This window comes from Pseudophryne corroboree, chromosome 1 (genome assembly GCF_028390025.1).
Source record: "Pseudophryne corroboree isolate aPseCor3 chromosome 1, aPseCor3.hap2, whole genome shotgun sequence".
In the NCBI taxonomy this organism is placed as follows: domain Eukaryota; kingdom Metazoa; phylum Chordata; class Amphibia; order Anura; family Myobatrachidae; genus Pseudophryne; species Pseudophryne corroboree.
In genome coordinates, this window is record NC_086444.1 from 971197961 (window position 1) to 971222819 (window position 24859).

At 42.2% G+C, this 24859-nt stretch overlaps 1 pseudogene; it reads left to right on the plus strand.

Annotated features, from left to right (window-relative positions):
• Nucleotides 1-11590: 11590 nt before the first annotated feature.
• LOC134948197 (5S ribosomal RNA) lies at nt 11591-11709 on the plus strand (annotated as a pseudogene).
• The last annotated feature ends 13150 nt before the right edge of the window (nt 11710-24859 follow it).

Consider the following 24859-nt stretch of genomic DNA (forward strand, 5'->3'; position numbering starts at 1 on the left):
CTGAATCCCCAAGTGTAAGTCCAGTTGGTTGGCTATGCTGCAGTCTTGTCCTTTAATGTTGCGATCCTATCATAAGGACCTCTGTATTATCTGGGTTCATTCGCAGCCAACTGGCACTCATCCACTCCTGGAGCTCAGCTAGACAGTCATTTAGAGATGTTATTGGGTTATCAGTGCCCGGAGCAAAGGACAAGTACAGTTGTGTATCATATGCAAAGCAGTGGTAGACCAGGCTATGGCGCCTGATTATTTCACCCAGTGAGAGCATGTATATTGCAAAAAGCATGGGGGATACTATAGAACCTTGTGGGCCACTACATGGCAATGACACTGATGGTGATGAGTATACTCCACACAACACTCCCTAACCTGCCTGTGAGAACTGATTTGAACCAGCTTAGGACTGTGCCATAAAGTCCACAGAAATGAATCAGTCGCTCAATCAGAAGCCCGTGGTCCACGATATCAAATGCTGCAGAGAGATCCAGAAGGATTATGATTGAACAGTCACCTCAGTCTCGTGCCATCAGAAGATCATTTAACACACACACCAGGGCTGTTTCAGTGCTATGTCTTCTCCTGAATCCTGATTGGAACGGATCGTAAATATCATGGGTTGTCAGGCGGGTTTCCAGTTGATTTGCTACCACTTTCTCAATAACCTTTCCTAGAAAAGGAAGGTTTGATAACGGTCTGTAGTTGGTCGTGCAGTCAGGATCTAAATTAGGTTTTTTAAGAAGACATCTAACAATTGCTTCCTTTAGGGGTCCAGGAAAAATGCCTGTCTGCAAAGAGCATTGAAGAATTTTTGCAAAGACAGGACCAATTATATCCGTACAACTTATTAGAACTAGAGATGTGCGGGTTCGGTTTTACTCGGATTTACTCGGGTATTTCGAGTTTTGCTTATCGGCTATCCAAAACGCGTGACATCCGTGATCCAATAAGATGCCGTTTCGAGCCCCGAGTAAAACCGAACCCGCACATCTCGAATTAGAACAGTATTTGTTTATACATACAACAACATTTCACCTGCACTATATAACACAACACAACAAAGGAATAATAGTAAATATATTTATGTATATTTGTCTAAGTTTTTTTTTATATATAGATTTCTTCTCATTTGAAAGACTTAACTTCCTGGGTTACCATTCCTATATTGAATTGTAGGTGATTATTCGTTTTTTATATTTTTTATATTTTTTATTGGATTTTATAAAACAAATTGCACTTTACCAGTGAAAAAAAAATGAAGGAGCATTCAATAACACATAAAATAATACCAAAACACTGAAACGTGTATATGCGCATTTAAGTACTCCTCCGACAGAGGTAGTCTGAACACAAAAACAGTGCAATCCAGTAACAGACACACAATAAAAGGATTACAGAAGAAGAGTTAAAAAAGGGAGGGGAGATAGGGTATGGGGAAAGAATTGAAAGAACAATCAAAAGAACTGCATCTTTTCATTAGTATTATGCATAAGAAAACATTGCTTTTACATTGATCGTAAAATCGTATTGCTTCCTGCAATCTGTGTTTGATGTATGCGTAAATAATCCAATTAAACAGTAGTTTGCATGAATCTATGACCTGCAAACTTTTTTGTTCTAGGAAATAGAATTGCCACCTAGCAATAGCTGGTGGGTGGTTGAGCAAGACTATCGATTATCACTAGAGATGAGCGGGTTCGGTTCTCAGAGAACTGAACTTCCCCAAACATCACATTCCAAGCCAGAATCCGAGTCCGGCTTGGGACATCCCGTCAGAATCGGAAACCAGAACGAGGCAAAACGTCATTATCCCGCTGTCGGATTCTCACGGGTCTTGTATTCCATATAAACAGCCGCGCGTCGCCGCCATTTTCACTCCGGACTTGAAGAGCTAGGGAGACAGATCTCTGTCTCTCTGTGGGAAATGGCATCAGGTGGGGTCAGTGTGTGCTCTGTAGGGGTGCTGTTCCTGTCACTGTGGTGTCCCTGTGCTTTTAGGGTTGCTGTCCTGGCTGTCACTGGTGTTTCATGTGTTGTTAGGGGTGCTGAAGCTGTACATGGGTGTTGCTGTCCTGGCTGTCACTGTGTTGTAAAGGGGGCAGGGGCACTGTCCTCCTGTATGCTGTGAAAATACAGGGATGCTGGCTGTAAAAATTCTGGGGTGCAGTGAAAATAAATATACACTGGCCCTATCTTGTATTCTGTAAAAATTCTGGGGTGCAGTGAAAATAAATGTACACTGGCCATGTCTTGAATGCTGTAAAAATTCTGGGGTGAAGTGAAAATACTTGTACACTGGCCAGGTTATGTATGCTGTAAAAATTCTGGGGTGCTGTTGTTAAAAGTACACTAGTCCTGTCTTGTATGCTGTAAAAATTCTGGGGTGCTGTTGTTAAAATAAAAGTACACTGGCCCTGTCTTGTATGCTGTAAAAATTCTGTGGTGCAGTGAAAATAAATGTACACTGTCTTGTATGCTGTAAAAATTCTGGGGTGCTGATGTTAAAATAAAAGTACACTGCCCCTGTCTTGTATGCTTTAAAAATACAAGGGTGCTTTTGTTAAAATAAAAGTACACTGGTCCTGCATGCTGTAAAAAACAGGAGTGCTGCTGTTAAAATACAAGTACACTGGTCCTGCATGCTGTAAAAATACAGGGGTGCTGCTGTTAAAATAAAAGTACACTGGTCCTGTATGCCGTAAACATACAGGGGTGCTGTTGTTAAAATTAAAGTACACTGGTCCTGTATGCTGTAAAATACAGGGGTGCTGTTGTTAAAATAAAAGTACACTAGTCCTATATGCTGTAAAAATACAGAGGGGCTGTTGTTAAAATTAAAGTACACTGGTCCTATATGCTGTAAAAATACAGGGGTACTGTTGTTAAAATAAAAGTACACTGGTCCTGTATGCTGTAAAATGCAGGGGTGCAATGAAAATAAATGTACACTGGCACTGTCTTGTATGCTGCAAAATTACAGGGGTGTTGTGAAAATACAGGGGTGCTGGCACTATCCACGGTTGCAATGTCTAGGCCTTACCTTCACAACACTGTATGGGAAGAGGAGGCTTCTACCACCATTTGCATGCCCTCTGCAAGTGCAGGGAGGGGCATCACCAGTCCAGTTGCTAATATTGAGATCGAGGATGTCACTGTAGAAGTACACCAGGATGAGGAGGGTATGGGTGTAGCTGGCGCTGAGGAGGAAGTTGATGGTAAGGATTCTGATAGTGATATGGATTGTTTGAATAAGGCACCAGTGGAGACAATTGTTGACCATAGGGTGAAAAAATAGGATTTTAATTACCTACCGGTAAATCCTTTTCTCGTAGTCCGTAGGGGACTAATGGTACTATGGTCCACATTAGTACCATGGGGTATAGATGGGTCCACTTAGAGCCTTGGACACTTTAAGAAATCAATAGTGTGCACTTGCTCCTCCCTCTATGCCCCTCCTATCAGACTCAGTCTAGAAACTGTGGCAGATGAGAAAGACATATCCTGAGGAAGGATGTAACAGAACAGTGATGATATTTGAACCAGCACACAAGAGGAAAGCCATGCTAACTAAACTTGAATAGGAACAGCAACAGCTGAACCAACAACATTACTTAAAAGTATCCTCTACGGACTATGAGAAAAGGATTTACTGGTAGGTAATTAAAATCCTATTTTCTCTTACGTTCTAGAGGCTACTGGGACCCACATTAGTACCATGGGGATGTACCAAAGCTCCCAAACCGGGTGGGAGAGTGCTGAGGTTCCTGTAGAACTGATTTACCAAACTGAAGGTCTTCAGAGGCCAAAGTATCAAACTTGTAGAACTTAGCAAACGTGTACAAACCTGACCAAGTAGCTGTTCAGCAGAGCTGTAAAGCCGAGACACCCCGGGCAGCCACCCAGGAAGAACCCACCAACCTAGTAAAGTGGGCCTGTACTTTAGGAACCAGCAATCCTGCCGATGAATAAGCATGCTGGATAGTAAGCCTGATACAGGGAGCAATAGACTGCTTTGAAGCAGGACACCCACTTTTTTTGGGATCATAGAGAACAAACAGCGAGTCAGATTTCCTATGACAAGCTGTCTGCTTCCCATAGATCTTCAAAGCACTCACAACATCCAAGGACTTTGAGGTAGCAAAGGTATCAATAAGCACCGGAACCACAATAGGTTGGTTGATATGAAACACAGACACCACCTTAGGAAGAAATTGCTGACGAGTTCTGAGTTCAGCTCTATCTTCATGAAAAATCAAATAGGGGCTTTTGTGAGACAATGCCCCAAGTTCTGACACATGCCTTGCAGAAGCTAAGTCCAACAGTGTAACAGTCTTCCACGTAAGAAACTTTATGTCAACCTCCTGTAAAGGCTCAAACCATTCAGATTGTAGGAACTGCAACACCACGTTAAGATCTCAAGATGCTGTGGGATGCACAAAGGGCGGTTGGATGTGCAGAACCCTCTTCAAGAACGTCTGAACCTCAGGAAGGGAAGCCAATTGTTTCTGGAATAAAATGGATAAGGCCGAAATCTGGACCTTCAAGGAGCACAATCTTTGGCCCACATCCACATCCGACTGTAGAAAAAGGAGAAAACTTCCCAGATGAAATTCCACTGCAGGAAATATCCTGTTTTCACACCACGAGACAAATTTTTTCCAAATACGGTGGTAATGTTTAGACGTTACCCCTTTCTTGGCTTGGATCAGGGTTAGAATAACCTTGTCCGGAATGCCTTTCCGGGCTAAATTTGATGCTCAACTTCCATGACATTAAACGTAGCCATGGTAAGTCTTGATAGACGAATGGCCCCTGTTGTAGAAGATCCTCTTGAAGAGGTAGATTCCACTGGTCCTCCAGGAGCATCTCCAGAAGATCCGCGTACCAGACCCTTCTTAGCCAATCCGGAGCAATGAGAATTGCTTGAACCTTTTCCTTTTTTATTCTTTTGAGAATTCTTGGGATCACTGGAAGAGGTGGAAACACGTAAACCGTCTGGTAGACCCATGGAGTCACCAGAGTGTCCACCGCCACTGCATGCGGGTCCCTTGACCTGGAACAATACCGCTTTAGTTTCTTGTTGAGACGAGAGGTCATCATGTCAATTTGTTGAATTCCTCACCGACGTGTTAAGGACTCAAACACCTGCGGGTGAAGGCCCCACTCTCCCAGGTGGAGGTCGTGTCTGCTGAGGAATTCCGCTTCCTAGTTGTCTACTCCCGGAATGAAGATTTCCGATAGCGCCACAGCGTGTCTTTCTGCCCAGAGAATTCTTATTACCTCTGACATTGCTGTTTATCGGTATACGTACGTTACTGCCGTCACATTGTCCGACTGATCCTGAATGGCTTGATCTTGAAGAAGATGGAAAGCCTGTAGAAGGGCATTGTATATGGCTCTTAGTTCCAGAATGTTTATTGGAAGAATGGCTTCCTGACTTGATCATTTTCCTTGGAACTGTTCCCCCTGGGTGACGGCTCCCCAACCTCTGAGACTTGTGTCTGTGGTTAGCAGAATCCAATTTTGAATCCCGAACCTTCGACCCGTGGTCAGGTGAGAAGTCTGAAGCCACCACAGAAGAGAAATCCTGGCATTTGGTGACAGACGTATCCTCTGGTGCATGTAAAGATGTGATCTGGACCATTGGTCCAGCAGATCCAGCTGGAAGGGCCTCACATGAAACCTTCCGTACTGCAGAGCCGCGTAAGAGGTGACCATCTTCCCCAGAAGGCGAATTCATAAATGCACCCATATCCGGGCTGGTTTTAGAACATCCCGCACCATCGACTGGATTACCAATATCAATGGTAGGAATACCTTCTGTTCCTCCATATCCAGTATCATCCCTAGGAACGGAAGCCTCCATGTTGGTTCCAGGTGAGATTTTGGTAGGTTCAGAATCCATCCGTGATCCTGAAGTAGTCGGGTTGAGAGAGCAATGCTGTCCAACAACCTCTCCCTGGAAGGCGCTTTTATCAGCAGGTCTTTCAGGTACGGTATTATGTTCACTACCTGCTTGCAGAGGAGAAACATCATCCCTGCCATTACCTTGGTGAATACCCTCGGTGCCGTGGAGAGGCCAAATGGCAGGGCCTGAAATTGGTAGTGACAGTCCTACAGTGCAAACCTTAGATAAACCTGATGAGGCGGGCAAATCGTAATATGAAGTTATGCATCCTTAATGTCCAGAGACACCAGGAATTCCCTCTCCTCCAGACCTGAGATCACCGCTCTCAGAGACTCCACTTTGAACTTGAACACCCTTAAATACGGGTTCAGTGATTTGAGGTTTAAAATGGGCCTTACCGAACCGTCCGTTTTCGGTACCACAAACAGGTTGGCGTAATCAGTGGCAAACGCAGGATTTGCATGGTTTTTTTTCCAGAACTGGGTGGAGCCAATCACGGGGGTGGGGACTGAGGTGACCCAGTATATGCTGGGTCCGTAAAAATAGTGTGTCTGTGTGTGTGTGTGTGTGTGTATATATATATATATATACACACATATCTACACATATATATACCGTGTATATATATATATATATATATCAGTGATGTGCACCGGACATTTTTCGGGTTTTGTGTTTTGGTTTTGGATTCGGTTCCGCGGCCGTGTTTTGGATTTGGCAAAACCTCACCGAAATTTTTTTTGTCGGATTCGGGTGTGTTTTGGATTTGGGTGTTTTTTACAAAAACCCCTAAAAAAACAGCTTAAATCATAGAATTTGGGGGTCATTTTGATCCCATAGTATTATTAACCTCAATAACCATAATTTCCACTAATTTCCAGTCTATTCTGAACACCTCACAATACTGTTTTTAGTCCTAAAATTTGCACCGAGGTCGCTGGATGGCTAAGCTAAGCGACACAAGTGGCCGACACAAACACCTGGCCCATCTAGGAGTGGCACTGCAGTGTCAGGCAGGATGGCACTCAAAAAAATAGTCCCCAAACAGCACATGATGCAAAGAAAAAAAGAGGCGCACCAAGGCCGCTGTGTGACTAAGCTAAGCGACACAAGTGGCCGACACAAACAACTGGCCCATCTAGGAGTGGCACTGCAGTGTCAGGCAGGATGGCACTTCAAAAAAATTGTCCCCAAACAGCACATGATGCAAAGAAAAATTAAAGAAAAAAAGAGGTGCAAGATGGAATTGTCCTTGGGCCCTCCCACCCACCCTTATGTTGTATAAACAGGACATGCACACTTTAACGAACCCATCATTTCAGCGACAGGGTCTGCCACACGACTGTTACTGAAATGACTGGTTGGTTTGGGCCCCCACCAATAAAAGAAGCAATCAATCTCTCCTTGCACAAACTGGCTCTACAGAGGCAAGTTGCCCACCTCATCATCATCCTCCGATTCCTCACCCCTTTCAATGTGTACATCCCCCTCCTCACAGATTATTAATTCGTCCCCACTGGAATCCACCATCTCAGGTCCCTGTGTACTTTGTGGAGGCAATTGCTGCTGGTGAATGTCTCCACAGAGGAATTGATTATAATTCATCTTCTCCACATTTTCTGGAAGTTACCTCGTACGCCGATTGCTGACAATGTGAGCGGCTGCACTAAACACTCTTTCGGAGTACACACTGGAGGGAGGGCAACTTAGGTAAAATAAAGCCAGTTTGTGCAAGGGCCTCCAAATTGCCTCTTTTTCCTGCCAGTATACGTACGGACTGTCTGACGTGCCTACTTGGATGCGGTCACTCATATAATCCTCCACCATTCTTTCAATGGTGAGAGAATCATATGAAGTGACAGTAGACGATATGTCAATAATCGTTGGCAGGTCCTTCAGTCCGGACCAGATGTCAGCACTCGCTCCAGACTGCCCTGCATCACCGCCAGCGGGTGGGCTCGGAATTCTTAGCCTTTTCCTCGCACCCCCCAGTTGCGGGAGAATGTGAAGGAGGAGATGTTGACGGGTCACGTTCCGCTTGACTTGACAATTTTCTCACCAGCAGGTCTTTGAACCTCTGCAGACTTGTGTCTGCCGGAAAGAGAGATACAACGTAGGTTTTAAATCTAGGATCGAGCACGGTGGCCAAAATGTAGTGCTCTGATTTCAACAGATTGACCACCCGTGAATCCTGGTTAAGCGAATTAAGGGCACCATCCACAAGTCCCACATGCCTAGCGGAATCGCTGTTTTAGCTCCTCCTTCAATGTCTCCAGCTTCTTCTGCAAAAGCCTGATGAGGGGAATGACCTGACTCAGGCTGGCAGTGTCTGAACTGACTTCACGTGTGGCAAGTTCAAAGGGTTGCAGAACCTTGCACAACGTTGAAATCATTCTCCACTGCGCTTGAGTCAGGTGCATTCCCCCTCCTTTGCCTATATCGTGGCCAGATGTATAGGCTTGAATGGCCTTTTGCTGCTCCTCCATCCTCTAAAGCATATAGAGGGTTGAATTCCACCTCGTTACCACCTCTTGCTTCAGATGATGGCAGGGCAGGTTCAGGACTGTTTGGTGGTGCTCCAGTCTTCTGTACGCGGTGGCTGAATGCCGAAAGTGGCCCGCAATTCTTCGGGCCACCGACAGCATCTCTTGCACGCCCCTGTCGTTTTTTAAATAATTCTGCACCACCAAATTCAATGTATGTGCAAAACATGGGACGTGCTGGAATTTGCCCAGATGTAATGCATGCACAATATTGCTGGCGTTGTCCGATGTCACAAATCCCCAGGAGAGTCCAATTGGGGTAAGCCATTCTGCGATGATCTTCCTCAGTTTCCGTAAGAGGTTGTCAGCTGTGTGCCTCTTCTGGAAAGCGGTGATACAAAGCGTAGCCTGCCTAGGAACGAGTTGGCGTTTGCGAGATGCTGCTACTGGTGCCGCCGCTGCTGTTCTTGATGCGGAAGGCAATACATCTACCCAGTGGGCTGTCACAGTCATATAGTCCTGAGTCTGCCCTGCTCCACTTGTCCACATGTCCGTGGTTAAGTGGACATTGGGTACAACTGCATTTTTTAGGACACTGGTAACTCTTTTTCTGAGGTCTGTGTACATTTTCAGTATCGCCTGCCTAGAGAAATGGAACCTAGAAGGTATTTGGTACCGGGGACACTGTACCTCAATCAAGTCTCTAGTTGCCTCTGAATTAACGGTGGATACCGGAACCATGTTTCTCACCGCCCAGGTTGCCAAGGCCTGAGTTATCTGCTTTACAGCAGGATGACTGCTGTGATATTTCATCTTCCTCGCAAAGGACTGTTGGACAGTCAATTGCTAACTGGAAGTAGTACAAGTGGTCTTCCAACTTCCCCTCTGGGATGACGATCGACTCCCAGCAGCTACAACAGCAGCGCCAGCAGCAGTAGGCGTTACACTCAAGGATGCATCGGAGGAATCCCAGGCAGGAGAAGACTCGTCAGACTTGCCAGTGACATGGCCTGCAGGACCATTGGCTTTCCTGGGTATGGAGGAAATTGACACTGAGGGAGTTGGTGGTGTGGTTTGCAGGAGCTTGGTTACAAGAGGAAGGGATTTAGTGGTCAGTGGACTGCTTCCGCTGTCACCCAAAGTTTTTGAACTTGTCACTGACTTATGATGAATGCGCTGCAGGTGACGTATAAGGGAGGATGTTCCGAGGTGGTTAACGTCCTTACCCCTACTTATTACAGCTTGACAAAGGCAACACACGGCTTGACACCTGTTGTCCGCATTTGTGTTGAAATAATTCCACACCGAAGAGCTGATTTTTTTTGTATTTTGACCAGGCATGTCAATGGCCATATTCGTCCCACGGACAACAGGTGTCTCCCCGGGTGCCTGACTTAAACAAACCACCTCACCATCAGAATCCTCCTTGTCAATTTCCTCCCCAGCGCCAGCAACACCCATATCCTCATCCTGGTGTACTTCAACAGTGACATCTTCAATTTGACTATCAGGAACTGGACTGCGGGTGCTCCTTCCAGCACTTGCAGGGGGCGTGCAAAAGGTGGAAGGCGCAAGCTCTTCCCGTCCAGTGTTTAGAAGGTCATGCATCGCAACCGACACAATTGGACTCTCCTTGGGGATTTGTGATTTAGAAGAACGCACAGTTCTTTGCTGTGCTTTTGCCAGCTTAAGTCTTTTCATTTTTCTAGCGAGAGGATGAGTGCTTCCATCCTCATGTGAATCTGAACCACTAGCCATGAACATAGGCCAGGGCCTCAGCCGTTCCTTGCCACTCCGTGTCGTAAATGGCATATTGGCAAGTTTACGCTTCTCATCAGATGCTTTCAATTTTGATTTTTGGGTCATTTTACTGAACTTTTGTTTTTTGGATTTTACATGCTCTCTACTATGACATTGGGCATCGGCTTTGGCAGACGACGTTGATGGCATTTCATCGTCTCGGCCATGACTAGTGGCAGCAGCTTCAGCACGAGGTGGAAGTGGATCTTGATCTTTCCCTATTTTAACCTCCACATTTTTGTTCTCCATTTTTTAATGTGTGGAATTATATGCCAGTATCAATAGCAATGGCCTACTACTATATATACTGCGCACAGCTGAAATGCACCACAGGTATGGATGGATAGTATACTTGACGACACAGAGGTAGGTAGAGCAGTGGCCTTCCATACCGTACTGCTATATATACTGGTGGTCACTGTGTCCACAAACTGCAAAACTAAAATGCACCACAGGTATAGAATGTAGATGGATAGTATACTTAATGATGACACAGAGGTAGGTACAGCAGTGGCCTTCCGTACCGTACTGCTATAAATAGTATACTGGTGGTCACTGTGTCAGCAAACTGCAAAACTAAAATGCACCACAGGTATAGAATGTAGATGGATAGTATACTTAATGACGACACAGAGGTAGGTACAGCAGTGGCCTTCCGTACCGTACTGCTATATATAGTATACTGGTGGTCACTGTGTCAGCAAACTGTTCCAGCAGGCACACAATCAGACCCTTTTTAAAAATAACACAGGATTTTTCTAACAAGCAGGAACACCACCTGCAATACCCTCTCATAGGTGTGTATATATAAACAAGTCTGTGTGTATATTAAAACAACTTATTTTCCTGCAAGACTAGCAGGTATTCCAAGCAGGAACACTACCTGCAATACCCTCTCATAGGAGTGCATATTCAATCAATTCTGTGTGTATATTTATTTTTCAAACAAAAAATACACACATTTTTTAGGTAAATACCGTGTGCCCACCACTGTTTAAAAATTCATACTTTTCCACTGTCATAAGTGAATATTTAGTGTGTTTATCTCTCGGCACCTTATGCTTCTCTTCTTAATTGTATCATCTGTACGATACTGCTTATCATCACCAAGACGCATATCTAATTGAAATCCAACAGGTGACCGCAAGAAATTAAGAACGTCCAAATATGTGTCCTATATGACTTTGTAATTCTTCTTTTTCTACATTCTCACTTTCCTTCCTTCCGTGAACTCTCATCCATGATTCAGGCGGACTAGTCCCCTACGGGACACGTCCCGCCAGTCTAACGGGGACAGCAGATTCACATCTTATTATCTATACATTCTTATTATATTCTCTCCCGAGAAGGAATCCATCCTTCCGCTTCGGTGCACTCTCATTGGCGATGTAGGGCAATTTCTCTCTACGACCATACCCCTCCGTTCACGCCCAATCTCGTCCGATCTTGGAAGCTAAACGGAGGTGGGCTGGGTCAGTACCTAGACGGGTGACTACTAGGGAATACCCGGTGAAGTAGGAAGATCTACCTAGGGCAATAACGCCAACAGCAGTATCACTACTTTACTGATTCCTACTATTTTCCTAATCCTTAATAAGTTTACCAATCTAAGACAGTGGCTAACTACCAGATATCAGCACATAGTGTGTGGGCTCTCTCATTCACTAACCCTACCCTATTCAGGGTTGTATTAATACAAACCAAGTTTGTACAGATTCTTGGCAGACGGAGGTTGCTTGTGATGTAGCCACCCTCCATTATGCAATTATCCAGGTATAATTAAGGATCTGAACATACCACACATTATTGTGTAACACTTAATGGTGTTCCTTCCTGATACAATTTTCATACATGGTCATACGTGCAGTATATATCCAGTTTCGAGTTTTCTAATGAGGTGTAGAGTACAAGCCTAAAATGTCATTATCATTTCTCATTTGATCATAATTGAAAAGTAAACAATAATAAGAGTGCGCCCAAACTAGAGTCATACTTTTTCTCCTTGTAGATACATATGTACTTCCTTTTTATGACCCTGGGCGCACCGCCATACGGACAGATAGGGATTTCCAATATATGATCGTCCATTTCTGGCTTCTATATCATTCCCTGTATTTTTGAATCTATTTCTGTGCAAGATCAACAACCTGTGTTTTTTCAGGATCCCGGCAGTACCCTGACAGTGGGGACCCCAACTGCCAGCAAAATGAATGCATCCTGTTTGGATTGCTTTTTTTTTTTTTCTGGATCGTAACCATAGCATCAATATTCATCTCCTGTTATGAGTTAAAAAAAAAAAATCAGGGTCTGCATTCAAGTGTTCCTTCTAAGCACGGCATGCAGCCAGGCAATTGTCTCTCTGGTCAACGGTGAGAATGAGAGGCACGAATTTTGGCAGTGGTTGTTATGCTGTTTGTAGCATAACAACTGTTTCTGCTACATTTTTGCAGAAAAAGAAACAAAACTTCACAGCAGCACATTGTTCATGTTAATCAGCCATCACAAAAATAGGCGAAAGAGTGAAAAAAATAAATCACTGCAGTCAAAGGCTACTTTCCCCTGCTACGTCAGCATGGTTACTGGCTGAGAAGGGTTCTGCAAACATTCACCTATCTGTGGAAGCCCATACTACAAGCGCCCCACCCTCTAGAACATGCTTCCTGTTTCTTTTGGTTACACCCTCGTACAGTCACAGCACAGCCACTTGTGAGTCCAGAGTCCTACTCATTAATTACAGCTACTACAGCAGAGTATAGTACAGCTATTAGCATCATGCCCCTTATACATTCACAACACAGCCACGTGTAAGTCAGGAGTCCTACACCTTAATTACAGCTTCTACAGCAGAGTATAGTGCAGCTTTCAGCAGCGTGCCCCCTACACATTCACAGCACAGCCACTTGTAAGTCAGGAGTCCTACTCCTTAATTACAGCTACTACAGCAGAGTATAGCATAGCTATCAGCATCATGCCCCATATACATTCACAGCACAGCCACTTGTGAGTAAGGAGTCCTACTCATTAATTACAGCTACTACAGCAGAGTATAGTGCAGCTTGTAGCAGCATGCCACCTATACAGTCACAGCACAGCCACTTGTGAGTCAGGAGTCCTACTCCTTAATTGCAGCTGCTACAGCAGAATATAGCGCAGCTTTCAACAGCGTGCCCCCTATACAGTCACACACAGCCACTTGTGAGTACGGAGACCTACTCCTAAATTACAGCTACTACAGCAGATTATAGAATAGCTTTCAGCAGCCTGCCCCTATACACACAACCAACAGCCACTACAGCAGAGTACAGTGCAGCTTTCAGTAGCATGAATTAGTGTGAAATGAAGCCGAGTCCTGGCCGTGGCCACTTACATAGAATTCAAGTCCCGTAAGAATTCAACACCGGGAAAATGACATTCAGCCTCAACGTGGGATGCAAATATGGTGGGGAGCCAGCTCTACAGGAAGCCAGCTCTCTGCTTATCATAGCCCGGTCTGGCAGTCTTGGAGGGATTAAGTACCTCCCAATGGGACTGCCTGCATTGTCTCTGACTGGCAGGAAGGACATCCATTAGGATGTCACTGCAGTCTCAGTGAAGCCAGTGCAGTCTCATGGACTGCATCTAGATTCACAGAGTCTGTGCTAAAGTCGCAGATTTTACCTTGGGGTGGCTGCTGTTCTGTAGCCCATAGGCAAAATCCATCACTGGTGTCTACTATTATCTATCTTGTGTATACCACCAATAGAACACTCACATCAACAGTATCAATAGCCTAGCTGTGAAAAGTCTACACACTTATCTTCCTTAAAGACTGCCTACCTCTGTCTTAAGTCTTACAAATTTTCCTTTCATTTTTCTTCTTTCACTCAAGTACAGTACCTGAAATAGCTTGCTGTGCCATCTTATCTTCAGCTTTGGATTTGTTGCTCTGGTTTCTTTATTCATTACATTAAAATTGGTAGCAAAATTATTAAAATCAGTAGAAATAAAATAATATAAATAAATAATGTCATTAAAAGAAAGAGCTGTATCTCACGTCACCTATCAAATAATGTGATACCTTAAGAATTGTTAGGATAAATTAATAATCTTCCATTACAAAAACTGTCATAATATTATATTAATTACATATCAAATTCTTAGAAAGAAATAAACAGAAATGGGGAACAACCTTTCAATTTAAATATAAGTCCCTACTGTACAGTATGTGTGCAAAAACATATAATGTATACAGTAGAGAGGCACACATGGAGAATATATATTATAATGAGTTCTCACACAGATGTATCTCATTCTAGTTATATACTGCATGTCTGTTGTAATTGTTACATAAAGAGTATTTTTAGCAACATTTACCTTTATTGTTGCAATTTAGAGCAGGTTTATAATGTGTACTCTCATAAATGTATAATATTTTATTATTAATTTTTATTTATTCTCAGTTATATATACAGCATAACAGCACACACATATTCTGCAGTATTGAACAAAGAATGTTTGAGCATTCACATCAGTACCTGCCCCAGTGGAGCTTACAATCTATATTCCCTACTACATGTACATGAACACACATTCACATTAAGGTTCATTTTCTTGTTAGGAGCTAATTAACTTTCCAGTATATTTTTGGATTTTGGGAGAAAACTGGAGTACTCAGAGGAAACCCATGCAAACACAGGGAAAATATACAAACTCCACACATTTACACCATCTTTACTTCCCATACAATATAAGACTAGGCACATATTCTGTTAATAATAAAATATTATTGAAACTGTTCAAAAAATAAAATGAATGTCATCAATATATCTCAATGGATAAAAAAAACTGAAGACCTCTAGACCTCTGCTAGAATATGTACAGCAGCTCCAATGAATGCTATAAACAAGCAGATTAGTGCATTAATGCATGAAATGAGAAAACCATATAAAACCTATATGAGTAAAAAAGTGACACTTGAGTCCAACAGAAATGACCTTGCATAGAATCAATGTTTAAAATCTTTTATGAAATGATTGAGCCAGGGTAAACAGCAACTGGGTATATATGGGAAGAGGTGATGCAGGCTAAGGTAAGCCTAACTAGCCCTTTCTTTACCCTAACACTTCCCTCCTATTCTCTATGGCTGCTTCTTGTACCGGTGGGTCAATATAGATTCCATGCATAGTACAGTTTTTGACCTTGAGTAATGTTAGTAATGATCACTTTTAATACAGAAAAATAAATTTTCAAAATGGCAAAATGGATCTCAGCAATGCTTTTCTACTTGTGCAAATGGGCCTGATTACCTACACTGTGCATTTTCTGGCTTTTGGAGCTGCCTGCTGGAAAAAGTTAAGCATTACCTCCAACAAGTACTGCCTTAATACCTTCTTGTTTCTGCAGTCTCATTCATATCTTACAGTAGTTAATCATGAACGTTAGGGGGCACCAGGATTGACTTTAAGGCATGTTTTACTTTTGCTTTGTGGATTTTTTTTTCATCACAAGGGTATTTAACCTCATATAAATGTGCATACTCATAGACACAGGGGGCGGGGGTCCAATTGCACAGCAACCCTCTATCCCCTGGTCAGTCACCACTACATGCAGTATAAAGAGTAGAATGGAGCTGCTGCACATGCCCAGTGAGAGACGGCAGCCAGGTCACTACAGCATGGGTGTGCAAGGGGCCACGAGGGTCACCCAATTATTTGGAGCCAGTGAGAGTAGGCAACACTGGCATATTTGTGATGTGTGTTGTGTAGTGTGTGTGGTGCACACGGGCCCCACCCGGAGTCCCACACCGTACACCCTGCACCCATTTTTTTCAATACTTGCCTTCCAGAGTCCCAAAAGGAGATTGCACATGGGCCTCCTCTTTTCTGAGTGCTCAATCATCGCACCAGTGAGAGAATCTGGTAAGCGGCTTACTGTGATCATTGTGTCTGACTTGCATAAACTGCACTTTGTTTGGGGCAGACTATAGCTTGTTACATGCTAATTATGCATCCCATAGGGGCTGGAATCAACCACTCTAAAATTAAACATTTGGAAACCTTCATCCAGAAACCCTGCGTATGCCCCTGATACCTGCATCAAATGTGCATGGATGGTAATAAAGTTTAGGATGAAACCTGATTTCACACACATCCTAATAAGCAACCATACAAGTGAAGTACTTTTATAGGGACAAAGAGGATGTGCAGCTGCGCCTGTTATTCGAGTGCACATCTTTTTCAAAGTGTAATTACTGATTTCAATTTTTTCCTGTGATTTTTATCTATTTCTTGGAATATAGTTTTAAGAATGAGGCAAAGCAATCTGTTCATGTACTCGCATATACCGTATAAATCCTCTTTTCAAGATAAACCCACAGATATAGTTACAAGATATGAGTAGTGTAATTGTGTAATGTACTCATTTTGTAGTTTAAGAAGAATAACGTGGCATGTGTAATGATCAGGTGGATCACTGGGTCTGATATTTACAAGATTATTTTTATATAATTGTTTGATAAAAATGTAAAGCTCTGTTCATACATGACTAGTAGGAGAAGTAATTGAGGCTATTCAGTATGCCACACTTAAACTAGAAAGCAAATAGAGCATCCACAGTATCATTGTTCCCAACAGCAAACCTCATTACTTGTAATGTGCATTACATTTCAGTATGCTGAAGAAGAATCTACTCGATGTTCATTCTGTTGAAGCTTAGTATCAAGTACTGTGTGAAATGGGATGAAAAACTGCCATATGGAAAAATATGTGCTCCAGCTGCTATTTTATTATTTCACCTTGATCATTACACCGTAGTCAGTTGCACCTCCAGCTCTGATGTGTAAATGTGGCCTGGCATTCTGCATAGTATTGTCCCTATGGCAACTTTTCTTCGGCTCTCACTCTGGCCTGACATATGCTGGTGTCACAAAACAGGAGAATTGTCTGTTGGAATGACTCCAGTGTAATCTGGCTCTGTGAGCTGCGCTTTAACCCTATCCCTTTGGCCACAGAACTGCTCAGTGGGTAAGTACTGCATGACTACTGTAGGTAAATATCTGAATAAAGAAAATCCATATTTATTTATTTTAACCACAGAACTATCACATTAATAATTATGAAACAAACTAATTGTGCTCTGCTATTGTTCCATAAATTGAAAGGGAAATAGCCATACACTGGGGGAGAGCCAACACTGGGAATGGGAATGCGCTGATGTGCAGGAGTGAAAAGAACTACTGGATTACTATAGGTTGTAGTGCATGGAACAGATGGGCCCTTTTTGGGGGATCTGGTCTTTAGGTCGACAATAAGTAGGTCGACACTGTCTAGGTCAACCACTATTGGTCGACAGTAAGTAGGTCAACATGGTTTCTAGGTCTACAGAGACTCTAGGTTGACATGACAAAAGGTCAAAAAAAATTCAAATATTTTTGAATTTTTTTAACTTTTTCATACTTTACGATCCACATGGTCTACAATTGGGAATGTTAACCTGTGCCGAGCACAGCAAGGCACCTTGCCCGAAGCTTGCGAGCCATACAAGGGGACCCAGTGCACTAATTGGGGTTCCTGGTCACTGTACGGAGAAAACGACACAAAAAAAAGTAAAAAAACTCATGTCGACCTAGTACATGTCGACCTAGAGTCCCTGTCGACCTACTTACTGTCAACCAATAGTGGTCGACCTAGACACTGTCGACCTAAGTCTAATCTACCTAACATACCACACACCCTTTTTTTCAGTACAATTCTTTGTGCAGAGCAATTTTAATATCATTTACAACTGTCTGTGTCTTTGTTTAACAGCGATAAAAATAAGATGTTTAATAGGGATGCGGTCAATTCATCTACAATTAAAATCCTGACGGTTAAAATACCGGCAACCATTGACCGATGGCCAAAATCCCGACAAGGTCAAAATCCCGTCATGGTCAAAATACTTGTTCATAATTTACCATTCCTGTTGACCTGGGGGGGGGGGGGGGGAATATAATAGTGTGCCAAGCGCAGCAAGGCACTGTGCCCTAAGCATGGCGAGCACAGAGAGCCATGTGAGGGGGCGTGGTACACTTATACGGTGTCCATGTTGACCTATGTCGACAAACACAAAATAAAAAAACAAAAAAAATTGTGTCGACTTTTTGACCTGTCGACATTTTAAATGAAGGTATTTTGACCTTGTCAGTATTTGAAATGTCGGTATTTTGACCTTGTCGGGATTTTGACAGTTGGTCAATTGTCATCTGTATTTTGACCATCGGGATTTTGATTGTAGGTATTTCATACTACACCTGTTTAATATGGCTAATGTCAAAGGTGTTTTTGGCTTATGCCATACTGTAAGTAGTGTATTGTCTTGTGATCACCACACAGTGGGCCTTATTCTGAGTTGATCGCAGCAGCAAATTTGTTAGCAGTTGGGCAAAACCATGTGCACTGCAGGGGGGGCAGATATAACATTTGCAGAGAGAGTTAGATTTGGGTGGGTTATTTTGTTTCTGTGCAGGGTAAATACTGGCTGCTTTATTTTTACACTGCAATTTAGATTTCAGTTTGAAAACACCCAACCAGTGGCGTGCGGTGAGGTCAGTGGCTGGTGAGGCACTGCAGCTATAATGTCCTTCGAGTATCGCCGATGACTCCTACCGCTGCAGAGTCAATGCCTGCTACTGCCGCCGCCCCTGCCAATGCTCGCAGCCTCCCTGCTAATCAAACTTGTGATGAGCTGGAGGCTAATATATTGTCAACTGTTATAAATTTATGGGAAAGAGAGAGAAGGAATATGGGGAGATGGGAGAAAGGAGGAATAGGGGGGAGACGGTAGACAGGGGGAGAGGAATAGGGGAAGACAACGCAAAGGGAGAGAGTTGGAATGAGGGAGATGGCAGGCAGAGAGTAAGGAATAGGGGGAGAATGAAGTGAGAGAACGAATAGAGGGAGACGGGAGAGAGAGAGAATGAATAGGGGGAGAAGGAAGAGAGAGAATGAATAGAGGGAGACAGGAGAGAGAGAAGGAATAGGGGGAGATGGCAGAGAGAAAAGGAATAGGGGGAGACGGCAGAGAGAGAGGAGGAATGGGGGGGAGACAAAGCAGAGGTAGAGAGGCGGAATGGGGGAGACGGCAGACAGCGAGAGAGGAATAATGGAAGAAGGAAGAGAGAGAAGGAATAGGGGGAGAAGGAATAGAGGGAGATGGGAGTGAGAGAGAGAGGAATAGAGGGAGACGGCAGAAAGGTGGAATAGGTGGTGACTGGAGAGATGAGCGAGAGAAGGAGGAGGAATAGGGGGAGACCACTAATTACAGCAATAAGCTAGTATGTACTGCAAGTAAAAATCTGAACTAGTTAATGCAGTTACAAATGGGGGAATAGAAAATATATAGTAGAAGGTTTTTAAGAGAATTTGCACACAAATTAAAGGTGCACCTAAAAATCAGTGTCTCTTAGGCCCTCATTCCGAGTTGTTCGCTCGCAAGCTGCTTTTAGCAGCATTGCACACGCTAAGCCGCCGCCTACTGGGAGTGAATCTTAGCTTAGCAGAATTGCGAACGAAAGATTCTCAAAATTGCGAATAGAAATTTCTTAGCAGTTTCTGAGTAGCTCGACACTTACTCTGCCACTGCGATCAGTTCAGTCAGTTTCGTTCCTGGTTTGACGTCACAAACACACCCAGCGTTCGCCCAGACACTCCCCAGTTTCTCCAGCCACTCCCGCGTTTTTCCCAGAAACGGCAGCGTTTTTTCACACACTCCCATAAAACGGTCAGTTTCCGCCCAGAAACACCCACTTCCTGTCAATCACACAAAGATTGGTGGGAAATAACCACATTGACAAAATATTTGGAGTTTGGAATGATACCAAGAGGTTTACGTATTCAAAAGAATCCCAGCTTTGAACCCTTGCAAACAAATTTTTATGAGCAATGGAATAAAATTTGGATACTTGCTCAAAAGATTTGATGGTTCTTATTGTCAAAGCTAGAAAAAAGTCTTTAGAAGTTTTGAATAAAAAAATAAAGGATACAGAAAATAAATTTGAACCATTAAAAAATATGACTGATTATACAAATCTGATGAAGATGACCAATACCAAACTATTAAAGCTTGAAAATGACATCATACTACAGAAGCAGAAAAAATTCCAAAGGGATCATAAAGAAAAAGTACTCATCCCAAAAGATGAGAGGAGAAAAATGGGAAATCCACTAAATCAGCAAAATAAAGAAAATTCGAATAAACAAAATTGGCATGACCAACGAATTACTCAGCAACAATATAACCAAAGACGTACACACAATCAAACAAGTGCAAGAACCTATAAAGAACCACTGATTCAAAAACCACCTCCTCCACCATCACAAAGAAGACGATACGCCTCATACGATTCTAGAAATTTTGAATATAATACTAATGATAGAAAAGATTGGAGATGGGAATCTTTTGAAAAAGGACAAAAAGCAGTGGAGAAACAAGAAAGTGAAGAATACCATCTGTTAATGGAAAAAATTGGATCGGCAAGTACAAACTCCACACAAAGAAAATGACCTTTTATAATTACAGAAGAGGATGAGGAAGATAATGATTATTTAGACCTTCCCACAAAAAAAGACAAGCCACCGGAATGGACAGAAGTTGTCAGCAAGCGACAGAAAAAAACACCTCTATCCCCAGGAGAAGGGGTGTCAGGGGTGGCAAGAAGAAAAAACAACTAATAAAAAAGTCCCAAGTCTTGAATGCAGAGGAAGAAGGAATTTATAATCTTAGTAAAATAGATCTAACTCCTTATCAAATATCCTTACTGTCAAAAGGTTTGAAATTTTCACCGCAATCAAACGCTAATCCATTTGACTTGTATATTGATACACAAAAATTTATACGAAAATTGTGTATAAAAAAATTCTTCACTCAGAATGACAGCACTTTCAGTAATTCCACCTTTAGTGAATTTCAACATAGCCAGTTTAGACCATCATCCACCTTCTTTCCCGCGCATATCAAAGGCCCACACATCAGCACTTTTGAAAAATTGGTAGAAAAAGACATCAGGGCCCTTACAGGGAAAGAAAAGAAGAAATGTAATCTTTCTAAAGAAGAACAAGAGGCATTAAAAGAATTAAAGGAAAATAACAGTGTCATTTTTAAACCAGCCGATAAGGGTCTAGGACTGGTGGTAATGGATAAAGAAAGTTATGAAAAAGAAATTGATAATTTACTTTCAGACCCAGAGACATATCAAATACTTCAAGGTGATCCAATTGATCAATATAAAAGTGAACTTGAAGAACTTTTACAAGAAGGATTGCAATTAAACATTTTAACCCAAAAATAATTTGAGTTCCTTTTCAAAACACATCCAAAGATACCAACATTTTATCAGCTACCCAAACTTCATAAAGACTCACAGAATCCACCAGGACGCCCAATAGTGTCAGGCGTAAATTCCTTATCCTCGAATTTATCTAAGTACGTGGACTTTTACCTTCAAGAGATAGTAAAAGATCAAAAAAGTTACCTGAAAGATACTATAAATATCCTGTAAATATTGGAAACAATTGTTTGGGATAAGGACTACATTCTATGCACATGTGATGTTCGATCTTTGTACACCTGCATTGCACATGATATTGGTTGTGAGGCTAACAGACATTTTTTGTCTAATAATACAAACCTACCCAATGCCAAGGTAAATTTTATTATGGAATGCATCAATTATATTTTGACGCACAACTATTTCTGGAATGATGATACATTTTATAAACAGAAGAAGGGTGTGGCGATGGGTTCTTCCTTCGCACCGAGTTACTCTAACCTTTTTGTGGCTTGATGGGAGGAGCAATCCATCTGGAAGAACAATCCCTTCCTTCCTCATATATTAATATGGAAGAGATATATAGATGATCTCATCTTTATATGGAAAGGTCCAGATAACATTTTGAAAGAGTTCTTATCTCATATGGAAAATAACAATTATGGTCTGGAATTTACATTCACAACAAGTAGAAAAATGGTTATATACCTAGATTTGGAAATATTAATTGAAGAAAACAAAATACATACTAGGACACACACTAAGACAGTAAGTGGTAATAATATGCTTTCTTACAATAGCAATCATCATAACAATTGGATTAGGAACATTCCAAGTGGTCAGTTTAGGAGACTTCGGAGGAATTCTTCTAAACATGATATTTTCTTGACACAAAGCAACTTTTTAAAAAATAAGTTTGTAGGAAAAGGTTATAATGAGACCAATCTACAAGAAGAAATCACAAAAGTCACAAATATAGATAGAAAGGATTTAATTTGTTATAAACCTACAAATATGGAGAATAACTACAACTTAGCTTTCATCACTCAATATAATAGCCAGCATCAAGCTTTTGAAAAAATCATAAATAAACATTGGCATATTTTACAACTTGACAATAAATTGAAACCATTGATTAAAGATAAACCGCAAATTATATATAAAAAGGCACAAAATTTAAAACAGAGTTTAGTGAGAAGTTGTGTACCATCTGAAGACACCAAATTGAAGGAAAATCGGGGAAGTTTCTTTTGTTTAAAATGTGTTGCATGTAAAACAACAAAGCAAACATCAGTACAGCCTATAAAGAAATTCAAATCTAGCATTACAAAAAAAGAATTTGATGTAAAAGGTAGAATTACTTGTGACACCGAAAGAGTAATATATATGTTAGAGTGCCCTTGTGGACACCAATATATAGGACAGACTAAAAGAAAACTAAAGATCCGTATATCCGAGCACATATTGAACATTAAAAAAGGCTTGGAAACTCATAGCGTGTTCAAGCATTTTTTAGATTGTCATAATAAAGATGCCTCAAAGTTAAAATTTATGGGCATACAAAGGGTGGAAAATAATTGGAGAGGAGGTGACATTTCACAAATCTTGAGGCAAAAAGAAACAAAATGGATTTATTTCATGGATACGTTAACACCCAAGGGGTTAAATACTGATATAGAACTTAATGCTTTTTTATAAATTAATATAGAGTTTATTATGTACACATTATATTATTAGAACTGCGCAAAACCATATAAACATCAAAAGAAAAAAGAACATCATGGACAGCTCTCTTTTTTTGTTCCTAACAAAAATTAGGACACATGGTAACCGCCTGTTTTTAATTGAATTTCCGTTTTTTAATAAAGTTTTATCCTATAAAAAGGGATTGAGGACGTCCATCAGTTATTCTAGATGAAGGGCTTATGCCTGAAACACGTTGGATTTCATATTAAGGAGCCCTTACTGTGCACTGAATTTGTGAAATCAGACTGTGACACGGACGGGGAACAAGCCGCCTGCTAGCCGCTAATTACAGCCGCCAGCCGTTAAGCCGCTAATCAGAAGCGATCAGCCGTCAGCCGTATACATAACGGAAGCAGTGGAGAGTGAGCACCGTGTGCTACGGGTGCCGGAGCCGCTGTTCAAAGCTAGGATTACAGGGGTAAGATACTCCTTAATATACTCGTTTACTAACAACTAACGGACTAACGAGTATTTAGATAGGGTTAGATAGGTATCCTCATCTTTTTGGCTGAACTGCAACCCAATCCTTAATTAGTCCAAAAAGGGCTGTAAACATTTTTATTAATCTTTTTCTTTCACAGGTTTTGCGCATACACATATTCACATATATCAAGCGCTCTTTTTATTTTTACATAAATCTTTTGGATGGTATAGATTCCTTAACCAGGGCCGAAATTATTTTAATCCTGCATCATTTCCAAGATTCTGCGAACTTTATGATGGTGGCCACAAAAGAAATTGGTTTGCTTGACGCACGCAATACTGCCATGGTGGTGTCAGCACGCGGGGGCTTGTGGCTGCGCCAGTGGACTGTGGATTCCAAAAAGGGCGTGGAGAGCCTACCATTCACGGGCGAGGCTCTGTTCGGGGATGAACTGGATTCATTGATATCCAAGGCTACGGCGGGTAAGTCAACATATCTTCCTTCCGCAGCGACCCCGGCTAGGAAAACCTACACTGCTCCAATGTTGCAGTCCTTTCGGACAGCAAAATTTTAGGGCAAATCCAAGGGTTCTTCTATCACCTTCAAGGGGAATAGAAGTACACCCAGAAAATCCGCAGCTGCAGGTTCTCAGGAACAGGCCACAGGGTCTGCTTCCTCAAAGCCTTCATCATGACGGTGGAACGCACTGCCTGGAAGACAGGCAGGTGGGAGCCTGGTTACGTTATCTCAGTCACGTTTGGGCAACATCATGCCTGGATCTCTGCGTCATAGACCTTTTCACCCAGGGATACAGACTGGAGTTTCAGGAACTCCCACCTACCAGATTCTTCAAATCCGGTTTACCAGCTTCGCCAGAAGCAAGTTTAATTTTACAGGCAGCAATTCAAAAACTGGTACAAACTCAGGTCATTGTTGCAGTCCCTCTGCACCTACAAAACAAGGGTTATTATTCCAACCTGTTTGTAGTAACGAAACCGAACGATTCGCTAAGGCCCAATTTTAAACCTCAAGTCACTGAAACCATACTTATGGGTATTCAAATTGAAGATGAAGTCTCTGAGAGAGGTGATCTCAAGTCTGGAGGAAGGGGAATTTTTGGTGTCTCCGGACATCAAGGATACGTACCTTCATGTAATTTCGGCCGCCTCATCAGGCTTTTCTCAGGTTTGCATTACATGTCTGTCACTACCAGTTCC